At 38.7% G+C, this 18,912-nt stretch overlaps 1 protein-coding gene across 1 annotated transcript in view; it reads right to left on the bottom strand.

Moving 5' to 3' along the window:
• The window catches only part of chst6 (carbohydrate sulfotransferase 6), a 64,777-nt gene extending 47,997 nt beyond the window's left edge, over positions 1–16,780 (bottom strand). The window contains exon 1 of the mRNA XM_061978558.2: positions 16,650–16,780. The gene's annotated coding sequence lies outside the window, so the exon portion shown is untranslated. The remainder of the gene's footprint in view (positions 1–16,649) is intronic.
• Positions 16,781–18,912: the final 2,132 nt, after the last annotated feature.

Genomic DNA, 18,912 nt, shown 5'->3' with positions numbered 1-18,912 from the left:
TTCATTTCTGTAAGCAAAATGTTGATTATTGAACATCTTAATGTGAATGTTTTACATACAGGTAAAAGCCAGTAAATTAGAATATTTTGAAAAACTTGATTTATTTCAGTAATTGCATTCAAAAGGTGTAACTTGTACATTATATTTATTCATTGCACACAGACTGATGCATTCAAATGTTTATTTCATTTAATTTTGATGATTTGAAGTGGCAACAAATGAAAATCCAAAATTCCGTGTGTCACAAAATTAGAATATTACTTAAGGCTAATACAAAAAAGGGATTTTTAGAAATGTTGGCCAACTGAAAAGTATGAAAATGAAAAATATGAGCATGTACAATACTCAATACTTGGTTGGAGCTCCTTTTGCCTCAATTACTGCGTTAATGCGGCGTGGCATGGAGTCGATGAGTTTCTGGCACTGCTCAGGTGTTATGAGAGCCCAGGTTGCTCTGATAGTGGCCTTCAACTCTTCTGCGTTTTTGGGTCTGGCATTCTGCATCTTCCTTTTCACAATACCCCACAGATTTTCTATGGGGCTAAGGTCAGGGGAGTTGGCGGGCCAATTTAGAACAGAAATACCATCGTCCGTAAACCAGGCACGGGTAGATTTTGCGCTGTGTGCAGGCGCCAAGTCTTGTTGGAACTTGAAATCTCCATCTCCATAGAGCAGGTCAGCAGCAGGAAGCATGAAGTGCTCTAAAACTTGCTGGTAGACGGCTGCATTGACCCTGGATCTCAGGAAACAGAGTGGACCGACACCAGCAGATGACATGGCACCCCAAACCATCACCCAACCATGCAAATTTTGCATTTCCTTTGGAAATCGAGGTCCCAGAGTCTGGAGGAAGACAGGAGAGGCACAGGATCCACGTTGCCTGAAGTCTAGTGTAAAGTTTCCACCATCAGTGATGGTTTGGGGTGCCATGTCATCTGCTGGTGTCGGTCCACTCTGTTTCCTGAGATCCAGGGTCAACGCAGCCGTCTACCAGCAAGTTTTAGAGCACTTCATGCTTCCTGCTGCTGACCTGCTCTATGGAGATGGAGATTTCAAGTTCCAACAGGACTTGGCGCCTGCACACAGCTCAAAATCTACCCGTGCCTGGTTTACGGACCATGGTATTTCTGTTCTAAATTGGCCCGCCAACTCCCCTGACCTTAGCCCCATAGAAAATCTGTGGGGTATTGTGAAAAGGAAGATGCAGAATGCCAGACCCAAAAACGCAGAAGAGTTGAAGGCCACTATCAGAGCAACCTGGGCTCTCATAACACCTGAGCAGTGCCAGAAACTCATCGACTCCATGCCACGCCGCATTAACGCAGTAATTGAGGCAAAAGGAGCTCCAACCAAGTATTGAGTATTGTACATGCTCATATTTTTCATTTTCATACTTTTCAGTTGGCCAACATTTCTAAAAATCCCTTTTTTGTATTAGCCTTAAGTAATATTCTAATTTTGTGACACACGGAATTTTGGATTTTCATTTGTTGCCACTTCAAATCATCAAAATTAAATGAAATAAACATTTGAATGCATCAGTCTGTGTGCAATGAATAAATATAATGTACAAGTTACACCTTTTGAATGCAATTACTGAAATAAATCAAGTTTTTCAAAATATTCTAATTTACTGGCTTTTACCTGTATATTGTAATCATATTTTTTTCCTCCTAATTTTTGTTACTTTGTGGAACTTCTCACTGGCGAGTCGCGAGGATCTCCGTCTGTGCTTTTTGAGTGTGTAATGGTGAGGGTCTTGCACTCCGCCCACTTAGACAAAGATTGTGGATGACTGAAAAGCGGGTTCACTGCGTTCAGTTAATTCTACTGTTAAATAAACGTGCTCAGATGCTGAGAGCGAAGCACAAAATAAGACGTGTTTCTTCCTTTTCCTTATTAATACTGACAAAAACAAAAACACAAAGGGCCTGATCTACCACAGGTTTGCATGTACTAAAACACGTGCAAACTTGATATCACAGACAAAGCTAATACACTAAACTTGTGCACAGAGAACTGCATCTTTTAAATGAGCAGAATAAGGAGTGCAATCCATTTAGTGCTTCTGTCTTCACGTATATGCAGAATATATGCTGATCAGCAGAACAGCCACAATCTACCAAGTAAAATGCCTTTAGTGCATACTTGCCAACCCTCCCGAATTTTCCAGGAGACTCCCGAATTTTAGTGCCTCTCCCGAAAATCTCCCGGGACAACCATTCTCCCGAATTTCTCTTGATTTTCCAGCCGGACAACAATTAACTGCCTTTAGCGTCCTAGCTCTCTCACCTGAAAAGGAGACTATTATATATGTCTCCGTTATCAAATCAAATCAAATCAACTTTATTTATAAAGCACATTTAAAATTTACCACAGGGGTAGCCAAAGTGCTGTACAATGAGCAGGTTAAAAGATAAAACGAGTACCGAGCAAACACAACACAACACAAACAGAACATGATAAAAAATAAATAATTAAAATAGAATTAATAAAAACATAAAAACATAAAAACAGGATCACAGCAGGTGTATTATGGGGCGCCATTGCAGGATGGATATCACTCAGTGTTAAAAGCCATGGAATAAAAGTATGTTTTTAAGAGAGATTTAAAAACAGGAAGAGAGGAGGTTTATCTGTAACCCATAAAGTAGGCAGGCACGGAGCTATTTCTCAGCGTGTGTTTATTTCAGCCGGCACGTTAATACACTGACACACAACATCCGGATTCCCATCATGCATTGCTTCAAAACCACGGCAAGTAGTAACGGTCAGAGAAGCACAAGGCGGCGGCAACGAAGCCCAGTATTATGGGCCACCTTGCTAAATGGAGACCCGAGGGTGTAACATATGCCGAGACAAAGATGGCTATGCTGATAGCTGCAAGCAACATCCCGTTCTCATTTGCGGATGTTTTCAACAAATCCGTGAAGGATATGTTCCCGGATTCAGAGATCGCTCGCCAGTACTCAAATGGCAGAACAAAGGCTACTCAAATAGTGAAAGGTAAGTGTTTTTTTTTTTTTTTTAAAGTAAGCAGCAAGTACAGTACAGTTAGTAGAACAACTGTCTTTTCATTACTGTGTACTGTACTATATATATATATATATATATATATATATGTATATATATATATATATATATATATATATATATATATATATATACACATATATATATATATATAAGAAATACTTGAATTTCAGTGAATTCTAGCTATAAATATACTCCTCCCCCTTAACCCCGCCCACCCTGACCCCGCCCCCCCAGTCTCCCAAATTTGGAGGTTTCAAGGTTGGCAAGTATGCTTTAATGTTAAACATACTTAGCCAATAAATCTAATTCTGATTCTAGGAGGAGAAGATGCAAGTATAATTATTCAACATACAAGGTTGAAATTGCTCTGCAGGCGCTACTTTTTGTCTTTATTTAGTACGTTTGAAAGGTATGTGCAAACTAACAGTTACGCACACGTAGGGCTGGGTGATGTACCGAGTTCCTGGGGGTGCAGATAACTGACAATATAACCTGGTCCCTACACACCGGAACTCTTGTAAAAAGAGCTCAGCAGCGCATGAACTTTTTGCGTCGGATGAAAAGAGCACAGCTCCCTCCCCCCATTCTCACCACATTCTACAGAGGCACTATAGAGAGCCTGCTGACCAACAGCATCTCTGTCTGGACTGGGGCCTGCAATGCCTCAGACTGGAAGTCTCTCCAGAGAGTGGTGAGGACGGCGGTTAAGATCATCAGGACTCCTCTTCCTTCTATCCAGGAGATCGCAAAAAGCCGCTGCCTGACCAGGGCTCAGAAAATCTACAAAGACTCCTCCCACCCCCACCAAGGACTGTTTTCACTGCTGGACTCTAGAAAGAGGTTCCGCAGCCTCCGAAGCAGAACCTCCAGGTTCTGTAACAGCTTCTTCCCTCAGGCCGTAAGACTCTTGAAGGCATCATAATTAAATTATCCCCTCAATTTCCCCCCAAAATGGATTAACTCGCTGGAATAAAAAAGACAATATAACATACATCCATAAACGTGGACGCATGTGAAAAAGTGCAATATATTTATCTGTACAGTCATCTATTTATTTATTTATATATATATATTTATTTATTTTATATATATGTATATATTATTTATATATATTTATTTATTTATATGCACCGTGTTGCTTTTTTATCCTGCACTACCATGAGCTTATGTAACGAAATTTCGTTCTTATCTGTACTGTAAAGTTCAAATTTGAATGACAATCAAAAGGAAGTCTAAGTCTAAGTTTGTATGAGATATAGATATATTTTTAAACAAGATGTGAATTAAGAAAATATCATAATATCGATATAATTTATTTCATGTTAAAATGACCAAACACCGCTTATTTGTTGTGCTCCTTGTCCTCCCCCGCTCCCCACTCCCTCTCATGGGCTTAAACCCCTCCCCTTCCTCCGCCCAAGATGTGCTTGCACGTACAAGAACATCCATGATTGGTTGGTTGTTTACTATGAAGAGTCACGATTGGTTGAGATTAGGGCTGCAACAACTAATCGATTAAATCGATTAAAATCGTTTATAAAAATAGTTGGCGATTAATTTAGTCATCGATTCGTTGGATCTATGCTATGCGCATGCGCAGAGGCTACGTTTTTTGTTTTTTTTAAACCTTTATTTATAAACTGCAACGTTTACAAACAGCTGAGAAACAATAATCTAAATAATAGGGGTGTAACGGTACGTGTATTTGCAGTAGCGTACTGCACGTTGTGTAAACAATACTCAAAATGCCGGACATTTGAGACATTTAAGAAACTCCGCCCTGACAGCCCCGCAAAAGAGGACATGTCCGGTGAAAAGAGGACGTATGGTCAGTCTATCCTAGCCCGTTAGCTGCTAGCATGCTAGCAAAAGAAGACTAGCAGCAATCGGTTTTACCAGACGTGAAACCGATCACTAGCAGCTAACGGGCTAGGATAGACTGACTATACGTCCTCTTTTCACCGGACATGTCCTCTTTTGCGGGGCTGTCGGGCGGTGTTTCTTAAATGCCTCAAATGTCCGGCATTTTGAGTTAGGGTTGCGTGTATTTTAAGGCTGAAACGACGCGTCGACGTCATCGGTTACGTAAATACGTCAACGCTATTTTTGTGCGTCGACGCGTCGCATATTTATGTCACACTACCGTCATGGCGGAGCGCAAAGCAGACGATGCGAGCGAGGGGAAAAAAGCACGCCAAAAGTCATCAAAAGTGTGGGAGTATTTCAATAAACGGCCTAATAATAACCTGGGGGTAAAGTTTGACTCAGATTTTTAATTCGAAAAACAAATCAGCAGCATCATTCAAAAAAGCTTTTATCAATTACGCCAAATAGCAAAAGTGAAACCGCTTCTATCAAGACATGATTTTGAGAAATTAATCCACGCTTTTATCTCGACTCGTCTTGATTATTGTAATGCCCTGTATGTAGGCATTAGCCAGGCCTCCCTCGCCCGCCTGCAGCTCGTGCAGAACTCTGCTGCTCGTCTGCTAACACAGACCCGCAGACGTGAGCACATCACCCCTATTTTAGCGTCCCTTCACTGGCTCCCTGTGCGTTACCGAATACATTTTAAACTCCTTTTATTTGTTTTTAAATGTCTAAACAACCTCGCGCCAACCTATCTCTCCGACCTCCTTCAGCCTTACTGCCCCACCCGATCCTTAAGATCAGCCGATCAGCTGCTGTTGACGGTCCCTGACACAAGGCTGAAGCTTAGAGGTGACAGAGCTTTCGCCGTTGCTGCTCCCAAGCTCTGGAACGACCTACCCCTGAGTGTTAGACAAGCCTCCTCTCTTCCTGTTTTTAAATCTCTCTTAAAAACATACTTTTATTCCATGGCTTTTAACACTGAGTGATATCCATCCTGCAATGGCGCCCCATAATACACCTGCTGTGATCCTGTTTTTATGTTTTTATTAATTCTATTTTAATTATTTATTTTTTATCGTGTTCTGTTTGTGTTGTGTTGTGTTTGCTCGGTACTCGTTTTATCTTTTAACCTGCTCATTGTACAGCACTTTGGCTACCCCTGTGGTAAATTTTAAATGTGCTTTATAAATAAAGTTGATTTGATTTGATTTGATAATAATGTTGTAGCGGCGAACAGCTGTCTCGTCAGCTGACGCGCGAGCTCGCAACCGTGGCTGCTAAGCAACCAGCCAAACCCCACTTAATAAAATTGTATTTTATCTTAGAGCACATCCGCATCCCTATTCACCTAGGCAACCCCAGGAAATGTATATAATTCGGCATTATTTCGGCCAGTCGGCTTATATGATCAGAGCCGATCAGTTTACGTTCACGCGCAGGTATAACGCGGCGCGCTACCGTCTCATCTGCTGGTGCGCGAGCCCGGTAATTAGACCGCTGTGTCAAATCAAGGAGTACAAAAGACGCCAGCGCAGAGTGGAAAAAGGTTTAGTTCATTACAGATAACCCAGAGTTGTGCCAAAAGTGTACCAAAACCAAAAGCTGAACGGACAGCCGGTAAGATCACACTTTATTTCTCTTTGTGGGTGGCGCGCACCTGTTGCGCTGGTGAGATGGGGGGTGCGGGGGAGTTGTGTGCATGTAGTGTGCTTAGTCTGGAGGCTAAATACACACGGTGTTTTGTGTAACTGTTGTTTAGTAAGGAAGTGTTGATATTATTTGCTTAGTTTGATAAATGTTGGAGCAGTTTGCTTCATCAGGAGGGTGAAGTCGCTCAATTTAAAGTGTTGGATTTAACTGTGTTGGATCATTGGCTGCTGATGAGGGCATAGAAAACGGGGCATTTTTCTACCAGTAGACAGGGTTTAAGATTGAGTGTTTCACTGCTAAATTAATAATATATTTATATTGAATATGGATTTTAAATATGTATCTAAAATAGGTGGTTGATTGGTTAGGTATTTATGTATTTGCATATTGGGTTTTCTGCTGCATTTATCTATTGTGTTTCTGGGTTTAAATGTATTTTATATGTATCTTGGTGCATTTATGTTGAGACAATTTATTTAAAATCTGTTTTAACTTAAAAGGGAAAATATGTGTCCATTTTCTTGCACTTGTTTAATGCCTAAGAGTTTGATAGCCTAATTAATAATTGTAAATTATGGGATTGATAATTGATTGATTTTTTACAGCATGTTAATCTTGTGGTGTTTTGTCCTTAAAAGGTTTTTCACCTACTAAAGAAGCTAAAGGCTACTAAAGGCTACTAAAGACAGCTAATGACAGCTAAAGAAACTAAAGTCTACTAAAGTCTACTCACACTGCTAAAGACTGCTAAAAAGACTAAAGAAGAAAAAAGAAGCTGTTTCTTCGTTGGAAAAACTGTTGCAAACTAAAGGAAAATAAAAGTAAAAAGTAACTACGGTCTGGTCTTTTGAGTGGAATCCAGAAGCCACATTCAGCATTGGTACATCACTTCAAGTGTGGGATAAGCACAGCGAAAAAAGCAAAACACTTGACAGTTGTTGTATGCACACTGTGTCGAGCGGAAATGGCCTATCATAGCAGCACAACGGCTATGAACGAACATTTGAAAAGAAAACACCCGACGGCGTTCTTGCCATCACCATCAACTAGTCAATCGTCCGCGTGAGTATACGTTGTCATCATTACACAAAAACATGAATGTGTCATTTGTATCTGCGTTGTAAATTCATAAACTAAAACACTGTTTCGCTCTGAGAGGCGCGTTTGGCGTGCCTGTTCAGTGTTTACAAAGACACACTCCTCTTTAACGCTAACGTTAATTAGTTGTGCAAATACCTTTTACAACATTAACAGTTACATATACAAACAAACAATTAACTTTCACTTTAATCATACTATCATTGTTGTGTTAATAAGCAAAATAAGCAATACTTTTACTTTTGTTGAATTGTTTACACTGTTACAGAATATTTCATTTTGCACTTTTTTGTATTGGATGTTTATCTTTATTTTTGCAAATTTAAAGCAAAATAAGCAATACTTTTACATTTGAAATGCTTATACTATTGCAGAATATTAAGATTTGCACTGGATGTTTACTTTCATATTTGCACATTAAAAAGCAAATAAGCTACTTTTAATTTTGTTAAATGTTAAAAGTAAGGCTGCAGCTAACGATTATTTTTCTATCGATTAATCTATAGATTATTTTTTTCGATTAATCGGTTAATCTATAGATTATTTTTTCGATTAATCTATAGATTATTTTTCCTTTTACCAATTATTTTTTTTTATTTAAAATGAAGATGAAAAAATAAATGTAGGCCAGTTTTTTCAAAAGGCATGGCTTTTATTTACAAAAATAAAAGTATGGCCACTCAGTCAACATTGACAACAACATGACAAAATATTCTGTAACAATGTAAACATTTAACAAAATTAAAAGTAGCTTATTTGGTTTTAATGTGCAAATATAAAAGTAAACATCCAGTGCAAATCTTAATATTCTGCAATAGTATAAGCATTTCAAAAGTAAAAGTATTGCTTATTTTGCTTTAAAATGTGCAAAAATAAAGATAAACATCCAATTCAAAAAAGTGCAAAACGGAAATATTCTGTAACAACAGTGTAAACATTTCAACAAAAGTAAAAGTATTGCTTATTTGCTAAAATGTGCAAAAATAAAGATAAACATCCAATACAAAAAAGTGCAAAACAAAATATTCTGTAACAACAGTGTAAACATTTCAACAAAAGTAAAACTTTTGCTTATTTTGCTTAATAACACAACAATGATAGTATGATTAAAGTGAAAGTTAATTGTTCGTTTGTACATAGTATACGTAATTGTTAATGTTGTAAAAGGTATTTGCACAACTAATTAACGTTAGCGTTAAAGAGGAGCGCGTCTTTGTAAACACTGAACAGGCACGCCAAACGCTCCTCTCAGAGCGAAACGGTGCTTTAGTTTATGAATTTACAACACAGATACAAATGACACATTCATGTTTTTGTGTAATGATGACAACGTATACTCACGCGGACGATTGACTAGTTGATGGTGATGGCAAGAACGCTGCCGTTGTGCTGCTATGATAGGCCATTTCCGCTCGACACAGTGTGCATACAACAACATTATTAGCAGAGGTGGGTAGAGTAGCCAGAAATTGTACTCAAGTAAGAGTACTGTTACTTTAGAGATTTATTACTCAAGTAAAAGTAAGGAGTAGTCACCCAAATATTTACTTGAGTAAAAGTAAAAAGTATGTTGTGAAAAAACTACTCAAGTACTGAGTAACATACACACACATATCATATATATATATATATATATATATATATATATATATATATATATATATACACACATACATTGATATATACAGTATATAATTTATATTTATTTATTTTGCCGTTTTTGTTTACATGTTAAAGGTGTTTTAATAATTATACATGCATGTTTAACATATAGATTCCTTTCTTTCATGAAGACAAGAATATAAGTTGGTGTATTACCTGATTCTGATGACTTGCATTGATTGTAATCAGGAAGCAGTGCTGGTAACGTCCAAGTTTTCAAATGGAGGAGAAAAAAAGTTCCTCCTTTCTGTCTAATACCACATGAAAGTGGTTGTTATTTGGCATCTTATTTGTCCACCTTCCATATTCGTTTTTATACCCTTTACAAGAAATACATTGGCGACAAACTCCGTAGCTTGCTAGCTTGTTTGCGCTGGCTTTCGGAGACTCTTATTTTGAAAGCGCAGGCGCGATGGAGCGGGACTTTTATTGTGAAGACAGGAACTGTGCAGTCAGTCTTTACGGTTGAAATAAAAAAAGGGTCTTTTTTCCTTCACACTTTTGATTGATTGATTGAAACTTGTATTAGTAGATTGCACAGTACAGTACATATTCCGTACAATTGACCACTAAATGGTAACACCCGAAGTTAGCTCGGAGCCAGTCAGGTCATGTGACCCCTGGCTCTGTTTGATTGGTCCAACGTCACCAGTGACTGCATCTGATTGGTGGAACGAAGTGAAACGTCACCAGTAAGGCAGGCACTATGAAGGTCTGTCTGACAGACCAAAACAAACAAAGCGTGCATTAACAGATCGATAAAAATTAGTAGCGAGTAGCGAGCTGAATGTAGATAAAAGTAGCGGAGTAAAAGTAGCGTTTCTTCTTAGGCCGTTTATTGAAATACTCCCACACTTTTGACGACTTTTGGCGTGCTTTTTTCCCCTCGCTCGCACCGCTCGCATCGTCTGCTTTGCGCTCCGCCATGACGGTAGTGTGACGTAAATATGCGACGCGTCGACGAACAAAAACGTCCTCGACGTATTTACGTAACCGATGACGTCGACGCGTCGTTTCAGCCCTAGTTAAAAGTTTTAAATGTTTACATTGTTACAGAATATTTTGTCATGTTGTTGTCAATGTTGACTGAGTGGCCATACTTTTTTTTTTGTAAATAAAAGTCATGCCTTTTGAAAAAACTGGCCTACATTTATTTTTTCATTTTCATTTAAAATAAAAAAAATAATCGGTAAAAAGGAAAAATAATCTATAGATTAATCGAAAAAAAAACAAAAAAAAATCTATAGATTAACCGATTAATCGGAAAAATAATCTATAGATTAATCGATAGAAAAATAATCGTTAGCTGCAGCCTTAGTGTATTTTCAATGTACGTTCAGGGTTAAGAAGGTTAAAAACACAACAAATTGTGCGTGCAGCAGCATTCGTGAGGGAGGGGGAGAGACAGAGAGAGCGAGAGAGTTGTGATAAACGTGCATGCGTCGTCAGGCTCTGCTTTTTATCGATACATTTATCAGATATAATTTGTTATTATCTATAGCAGGGGTGTCAAAAGTGTGCATTTTTCTAACATTTTCCTTGTTTTATTTGGCAAGTTGAAAGAACATGGCGCCAGTATGCTGTTTTTTTTCCAATAAAATACTGGAAAGGATGGAAATGTAGTTTGTCTCTTTTATCCGATCATTAATCGATTAATCGAAGTAATAATCGACAGATTAATCGATTATCAAATTAATCGTTAGTTGCAGCCCTCGTTGAGATTAAGGCAAAACATTAGGGACAGGCCAATCAGAGGCAAGATAGGGCGGGTCATTGGACCAGGAAGGGAAATCACAACATGCATCCCAAATGGCGACGAGAGAGTCGTAGAAGAGAAGAGGGAATATTCAAGCGGGCAAATTATATATTAAAAAACTAGTGGAAGATGGCAGGGGGATTCTCTTTCTTTGATTTTTCTTTGAGCGATATAGACGACGTCCAGGAAACCCACAATGCGTCTACTTGGCCACATTTGGACAAATGTATGCCTCTGGATAAAACATTCATTTGAGTTGTTTACCATGTAAGCCCAAATCAAAACTGTTCTTCAGTTGCCAGTTGCATATTTCACACGAGAAATGCTGCCAAAAATGCATGCCGAAGTGAGGAAGATCAAAGCCGCACAATTAAGTCAAGTCACTTACTTGGCGCTGACAAGAACCGTACGTGTGTGACAGTTCATTACGTCATCGACTGGGAATTAAAAAGTGCCTCCCTGCAAATTAATTTTTTATCTGAGTTTAATACATTTTGTATTATTTGCACAGCTATGTTATTTATTTTACGTAGAAATAATATTTTTCTATTCAATTTATGTTATGTAATTCTTTGCTACTTAAACAGTTTATTTTAAGTGCTGTTAATACCCATCTTGACTAACTGCGTTAATAAAAGTGCCACTGACTGTTTACAGTACAGACTTAGACTTCCTTTTTATTGTCATTGAAATTTGAACTTTACAGCACGGATAAAAACGAAATTTCGTTACATAAGCTCATGGTAGTGCAGGATAAAAAAGAAATAAGGTGCATATATGAATAAATAAATATATATAAATAATATATAAACATATATATATAAAATAAATAAATATATATAAATATATATAAATAAATAAATAGATTACTGTACAGATAAATATATTGCACTTTTTCACATGCGTCCACGTTTATGGATGTATGTTATATTGTCTTTTTTATTCAGTTGTCATTCAGTTCAAGTTTAGTGAATCTCGCTAAAAAATTAATATCTTTATATGTATCCTTTCACCGGAAAATATATCGAGATTTGAATTGAATATCGAGTTTAAGTAAAAATATATCGAGATATACTTTTTCATCCATATCACCCAGCCCTACGCACACGTAGGGATAGGAATTGATGCTCGAACCCGGTTTTCCCGGTTGTTCGATAAGAAAAGAACCGAGTCCTCGGACTCGAATCCCTTTTTGAGAACCGGTACCCGTTATCGAGACAACTTTAGTAACGAATAAGAGTTGGTTCGTTATTCGAATCCCTGGGAACGAATCTCGTCCCGACAAGAAATGCCCCGTGAAACATCACAAGAAATGACGTCACGCAGCTCAGTCATTTGTCACGGACCGGGTGCAGCGTGCTACGGTTCGTTACCGGGACGCAAAACTGACGGCTCCGGACGAAAGCGTGCAGGTAGGAGATGATTTATTTCTCATAAATCATACACATTACAACAGACAGGAACGAAACAAAAGGAAAATGTGCCGTTCGCACGAGAAGCTAAAGCAAAAACTTACTTAGCACAGGAATACTAGAAGCTAAGGTAACTTTAGCACAGGAATCATGAGCTCGAAAACCAGAATGCCAACATAACTGTTGCAAATGCAAACAATAAAGCCACGACAAGTGACCGGAAAAGGCAGGCTTAAATAGAGTCTCTCATGAGCAACATCTGCGCATACAAGGCAGGTGAAAATCATAAGTAACCATGGTGACTAAAACAAACCCCCGAAGTGCCCAAAACAACTAAGGAAGTCCAAAACTAACAGAACATAACTAAACAAAACATGATCCGACAAATATATACATCATTTACTGACCTTTTTATAATAAAATATCTGTGAATAAGTATATACAACAGTTTTGTAATATGTAATGAATTAATTCAGTCATTATTAATATACTGAGATGAAGAATATCTTATTTTCAATAAGGTTGAAAGTATTTCTCATAATTCTTCTTCTTTGTAAGCACTATTAATTTGAACAACCTCTTAAACTGGATCATATCAGTAAAATGTTTAACTTCTTTACTTAATCCATTCCATCATTTAATTCCACATCATTTTAGCTGTTTGCAATTTTACCAAATCATCAAACTTTAATATTTTTGACTCAATAAATAAAGTGTTTGTATGTTCTCTATATCCAACATTATGTATCAGTCTAATTGATCTTTTTTGTAACACGGTTAACGAATGTAGCGCACATTTGTAGTTATTTCCCCACATTTCTGCACAATAACTCAGATATGGTAACACTATAGTAGCGAGAGAATGTGAAGTGATTTGTTAAACCAAATATTGTGTTTTTTTCCATATACAACAACCTATCTGGACTCGATAAGGAATAGGTTCGATAAGAGGATTCGATAATAGGCTCGAAATGGATAATTTCTTATCAAACATCATCCCTATTGAAAACACAGCATGCAACAACTATAAATGAATGTTGCGTTTTTGAACTGTTTCGATCTCATCCCAGCAGCAGAAACGCTAGCACGTCATCTGCCGTAAATACGACAGGTACTAACTCACCGCCTATCATGTTAGCGCTATTATTTGTTAAATTTAAATGAATGCCTTCTCATTTAAATGAGCAAGATTCTGACTGGCCCCGAGGCGGGCAGTAAGTACCAGCTTCATTTCATGTCTGCCGCCCGGCGCTATAGGGTCTCCTTTCACCGCGGCAGGGAAGTATACATGCAGTGACTAATTTTGTGCTTTTATACTTGCACTAATTTGCCAGAATGCTCCTGATTTTCAAGAAGTGAATGTTCGATTGTAGTTGGAGAAAAGTTGAATGTTTTCCTGCAAACACATTCACTCAGTCATTTCCATTAAAGAAGTGAAACCCATAAAAGTACAAACTCCAAAACCAGTGAAGTTGGCACGTTGTGTAAATCGTAAATAAAAACAGAATACAATGATTTGCAAATCCTTATCTACTTATATTCTATTGAATAGACTGCAAAGACAAGATACTTAAAGTTCGAACTGGAATTTTTTTTTTTTTACAAATATTAGCTCATTTGGAATTTGATGCCTGCAACATGTTTGAAAAAAGCTCGCACAAGTGGCAAAAAAGACTGAGAAAGTTGAGGAATGCTCATGAAACACATACTTTTGAACATCCCAAATGTGAACAGGCTAATTGGGACCCAGTGGGTGCCATGATTGGGTATAAAAGCAGCTTCCATGAAATGTTCAGTAATTCACAAACAAGGATGGGGCGAGGGTCACCACTCTGTGAAAAAATGCATGAGCAAATTGTCGAACAGTTTAAGAACAATATTTCTCAACATGCTATTGCAAGGAATTTAGGGATTTCACCATCTACGGTCCGTAATATCATCAAAAGGTTCAGAGAATCTGGAGAAATCACTGCTTGTAAGCGATGATATTACGGACCTACGATCCCTCAGGCGGTACTGCATCAAAAACCGACAACACTGTGTAAAGGATATCACCACATGGGCTCAGGAACACTTCTGAAAAACGTTTACTGCGTGTTGTTAAAAGGAAAGGCCATGTAACACAGTGATAAATATGCCCCTGTGCCAACTTTTTTGCAATGTGTTGCAATAAGTTAATGACTATTTGCAAAAAAAAAATTGTTTCTCAGTTCGAACGTTAAATATCTTGTCTTTGCAGTCTATTTAATTGAATATAAGTTGAAAAGGATTCAGGATTGTATTCTGTTATTATTTACAAATTACGCAACGTGCCAACTTCACTGGTTTTGGGTTTTGTAGAATATTGTGTAAATGTCCATTCATGTCAGCAATTAACTTCAAATGTGGAACTAATATGTGGTATTACCTCATCACATGCAAAGTGAGATGCCTTAAGCTTGTAATTGTTATAATTTTGATGATCATGCCTTACAGTTTTTGAAGACCCCACATTTTCTGACATTTTCAATTCAAGGTTTTCATAAACTGTAAGCCATAATCATCAACATTAAATCAAAAGAAGGCTTGTGTTGCATGTTATGTATATAATAGTTTAATCTTATAAATCTAAACAAACCATTGTCATATTTTTAATGTGTCACCAATATATGTTCAAGTGAGATGACAAAAGACTGTTGAACATTTTAAAAATGTTAATATAAAGGTTACATTCTTGAGTAATTTCCACATATGTTTTATTTTGTTAAATTCTACAGAAGAATAGCTCTCATATTTTTTTTGAAAAGTTAATTTTTTTCTATGCTATGTGCCTCTTAAGACCTCACTGTTGGCTTTGTAAGGTCATGTTAGCTCTAATCTAAACACTATTGATGCTAATCCACCTTTTTCTTGTCTTTTTTTCCCCCCCAAAAAATTGATAAGAGAACCTTTAAAGAACCAAATCGTTAAGTAGAATCGAAAGTGGAATCGGACCCGGAAAAAGCTTATCAATGCAACGCCTACGCACACGGCTGTGAGAAAAGATGTGATAGAGCTGTAAAGACAAGATGATGGACATGACAATCCTCCGTCCAACACGTGTGTTTAAAAATGTTTTGAGTTTAAGAAAATAAAACAGTTTTGGGGTCCTTTTTTTTTTTAATGCCATGTGTCTTTTTGTATTTGAGAAATGTATTATTATAATAAATCTTCTATTAGGGCTGGGCGATAAAACATTATATATATATATATATATATATATATATATATATATATATATGTATGTATGTATGATCAATAGATCGCACTTATTTAGTATTTAGAATGCATAATACAAGAAACACATAATTGTTCTTGTCTTACATAAGGATTGTGAATGATAGACATAATAAAAAAAAGTGCAGTTCCCATTTAAAGTTCATAATGCAGTAAGTTCAATGATGCGGACACGCTTGTTACTGGATACTTTCGTACACGCGTCTGCCTTGGCGACTTTTTATGTGGAAGTGATACGCAACCGTAGTTATTATACAGTACGTGTTTATATTGACAAATGCACTGATTTAAACTGCAATATTGTTAAACGAAAAACACCAATTACATGTGTGTAGCTTTTGGCTATCGTGCGCTAGCTGTTACCGTGTTTACCTTTTGTAAATGACTCGACTAAAATAGAAGAAAAGACCAACATTATTGGAGGACATTTAAATGTTGACGGACACATTGCAGGACTGCTTGTATTGTTGATTATATGTCACATTTTACACGAGCACATATAATCCAATATTTGTTTTTTGATGATATTAATCTGATATTAATTTTGGCTCGGTATACAACTAGTGTAGGTATAACTATTAACTATACTTATAACAAACAAGCCTAAAGTGATGTTTGAACTATGAATAATCCCTATGGCATCAAGTACATAATTGAGTTATGTTTTGAATTGCAAAAAGAAAAAGAAAAAAAGTTGCGTATTTAGTGATGCGTATACACTTTCCCTGAATGTCCATCCAAACAGTGTCATTGTGTTTTGGAGTTAACAACTTTAGGTACATTACGGTAATGAATGCACCGTTGTTTCCTTCACTTTTAGTGGACACGGGAGGTTAACGTCGATGTCCTCGTTCTAATAGAAAGTTGAACGAGTTTAACATGTGTTGTTGTAAAGGAACTTCTCCTACCTTCGTGCTGGAAAACTGCAGCACTGCTGCCGTGGACACGGAGCCGGTGTTCTCTCTTCCTGGTCGGCAGCCTCTTGTGCTGGTCCTACGGTGTCCAAGCTGGAGTTTGAGACGTGGCCAGCGGTGTTGCCCACCCTTTAGTAAGGAAGGCGGCTATTGGCTGTCTGCAGTAATAGGCGCTTCAATTGCCCAATGACGTCACACACATTGCTGCATAATTGGGCATAAAGCGTTAGGAGACTTGGCACGTAACATAATTAAGGCACACCTTAGCAGGTCCATCTCGTTTGGCCTTTTTTTTTTTATCTTGAGAAAGGATTTATATAATATCCACAACGTTTGAATAGTTGCAACCGGAATCTTTTTGTTTGTTGAAGATGTTTCAGAGTTGCATCTCTATGACCTGATGATGACTGACAATCTACACCAGGGGTCACCAACGCGGTGCCCGCGGGCACCAGGTAGCCCGTAAGGACCAGATGAGTAGCCCGCTGGCCTGTTCTAAAAATAGCTCAAATAGGAGCACTTACCAGTGAGCTGCCTCTATTTTTTAAATTTTATTGATTTACGAGCAAGCTGGTCTCGCTTTGCTCGACATTTTTAATTCTAAGAAAGACAAAACTCAAATAGAATTTGAAAATCCAAAAAAATATTTTAAAGACTTGGTCTTCATTAACTGACAAAGAAACAGATCACAGATTTGGTGTCCAGTTCAAAGTGTGACATGATTTATTTAAAAATTTGAGAGTTCCATCCATCCATCTTCTTCCGCTTATCCGAGGTCGGGTCGCGGGGGCAGCAGCCTAAGCAGGGAAGCCCAGACTTCCCTCTCCACAGCCACTTCGTCCAGCTCCTCCCGGGGGATCCCGAGGCGTTCCCAGGCCAGCCGGGAGACATAGTCTTCCCAACGTGTCCTGGGTCTTCCCCGTGGCCTCCTACCGGTCGGACATGCCCTAAACACCTCCCGAGGGAGGCGATCGGGTGGCATCCTGACCAGATGCCCGAACCACCTCATCTGGCTCCTCTCGATGTGGAGGAGCAGCGGCTTTACTTTGAGCTCCCCCCGGATGACAGAGCTTCTCACCCTATCTCTAAGGGAGAGCCCTGCCACCCGGCGGAGGAAACTAATTTCAGCCGCTTGTACCCGTGATCTTGTCCTTTCGGTCATAACCCAAAGCTCATGACCATAGGTGAGGATGGGAACGTAGATCGACCGGTAAATTGAGAGCTTTGCCTTCCGGCTCAGCTCCTTCTTCACCACAACGGATCGATACAGCGTCCGCATTACTGAAGATGCCGCACCGATCCGCCTGTCGATCTCACGATCCACTCTTCCCTCACTCGTGAACAAGACTCCGAGGTACTTGAACTCCTCCACTTGGGGAAGGGTCTCCTCCCCAACCCGAAGATGGCATTCCACCCTTTTCCGGGCGAGAACCATGGACTCGGACTTGGAGGTGCTGATTCTCATCCCAGTCGCTTCACACTCGGCTGCGAACCGATCCAGCGAGAGCTGAAGATCCTGGCCAGATGAAGCCATTAGGACCACATCATCTGCAAAAAGCAGAGACCTAATCCTGCAGCCACCAAACCAGATCCCCTCAACGCCTTGACTGCGCCTAGAAATTCTGTCCATAAAAGTTATGAACAGAATCGGTGACAAAGGGCAGCCTTGGCGGAGTCCAACCCTCACTGGAAACGTGTCCGACTTACTGCCGGCAATGCGGACCAAGCTCTGACACTGATCATACAGGGAGCGGACCGCCAAAATCAGACAGTCCGATACCCCATACTCTCTGAGCACTCCCCACAGGACTTCCAGAGGGACACGGTCGAATGCCTTCTCCAAGTCCACAAAACACATGTAGACTGGTTGGGCAAACTCCCATGCACCCTCAAGGACCCTGCCGAGAGTATAGAGCTGGTCCACAGTTCCACGACCAGGACGAAAACCACACTGTTCCTCCTGAATCCGAGGTTCGACTATCCGGCGTAGCCTCCTCTCCAGTACACCTGAATAGACCTTACCGGGAAGGCTGAGGAGTGTGATCCCAAATTTGAGAGTTGATTTTTGTATTTTACATGAGTTATTATTTGTACAAACATGGTGCAAAGTAATTCATGATTTGTTAAAAATGTTAGTGGCTAGCTTGTTAAAATGGGATATTGTGATTTCACAAGACTGTCTTAGAAGTGATCATTTGAAAATGTTCAATTTGAAAAATGTGCACTTAGAGAAAATATAAAAATAAAGTGTTGCATA

Source organism: Nerophis lumbriciformis, linkage group LG18 (assembly GCF_033978685.3).
Source record: "Nerophis lumbriciformis linkage group LG18, RoL_Nlum_v2.1, whole genome shotgun sequence".
In the NCBI taxonomy this organism is placed as follows: domain Eukaryota; kingdom Metazoa; phylum Chordata; class Actinopteri; order Syngnathiformes; family Syngnathidae; genus Nerophis; species Nerophis lumbriciformis.
Note: the sequence above shows the minus strand (reverse complement) of the source record. Positions and strands in the feature narration are given on the sequence as shown.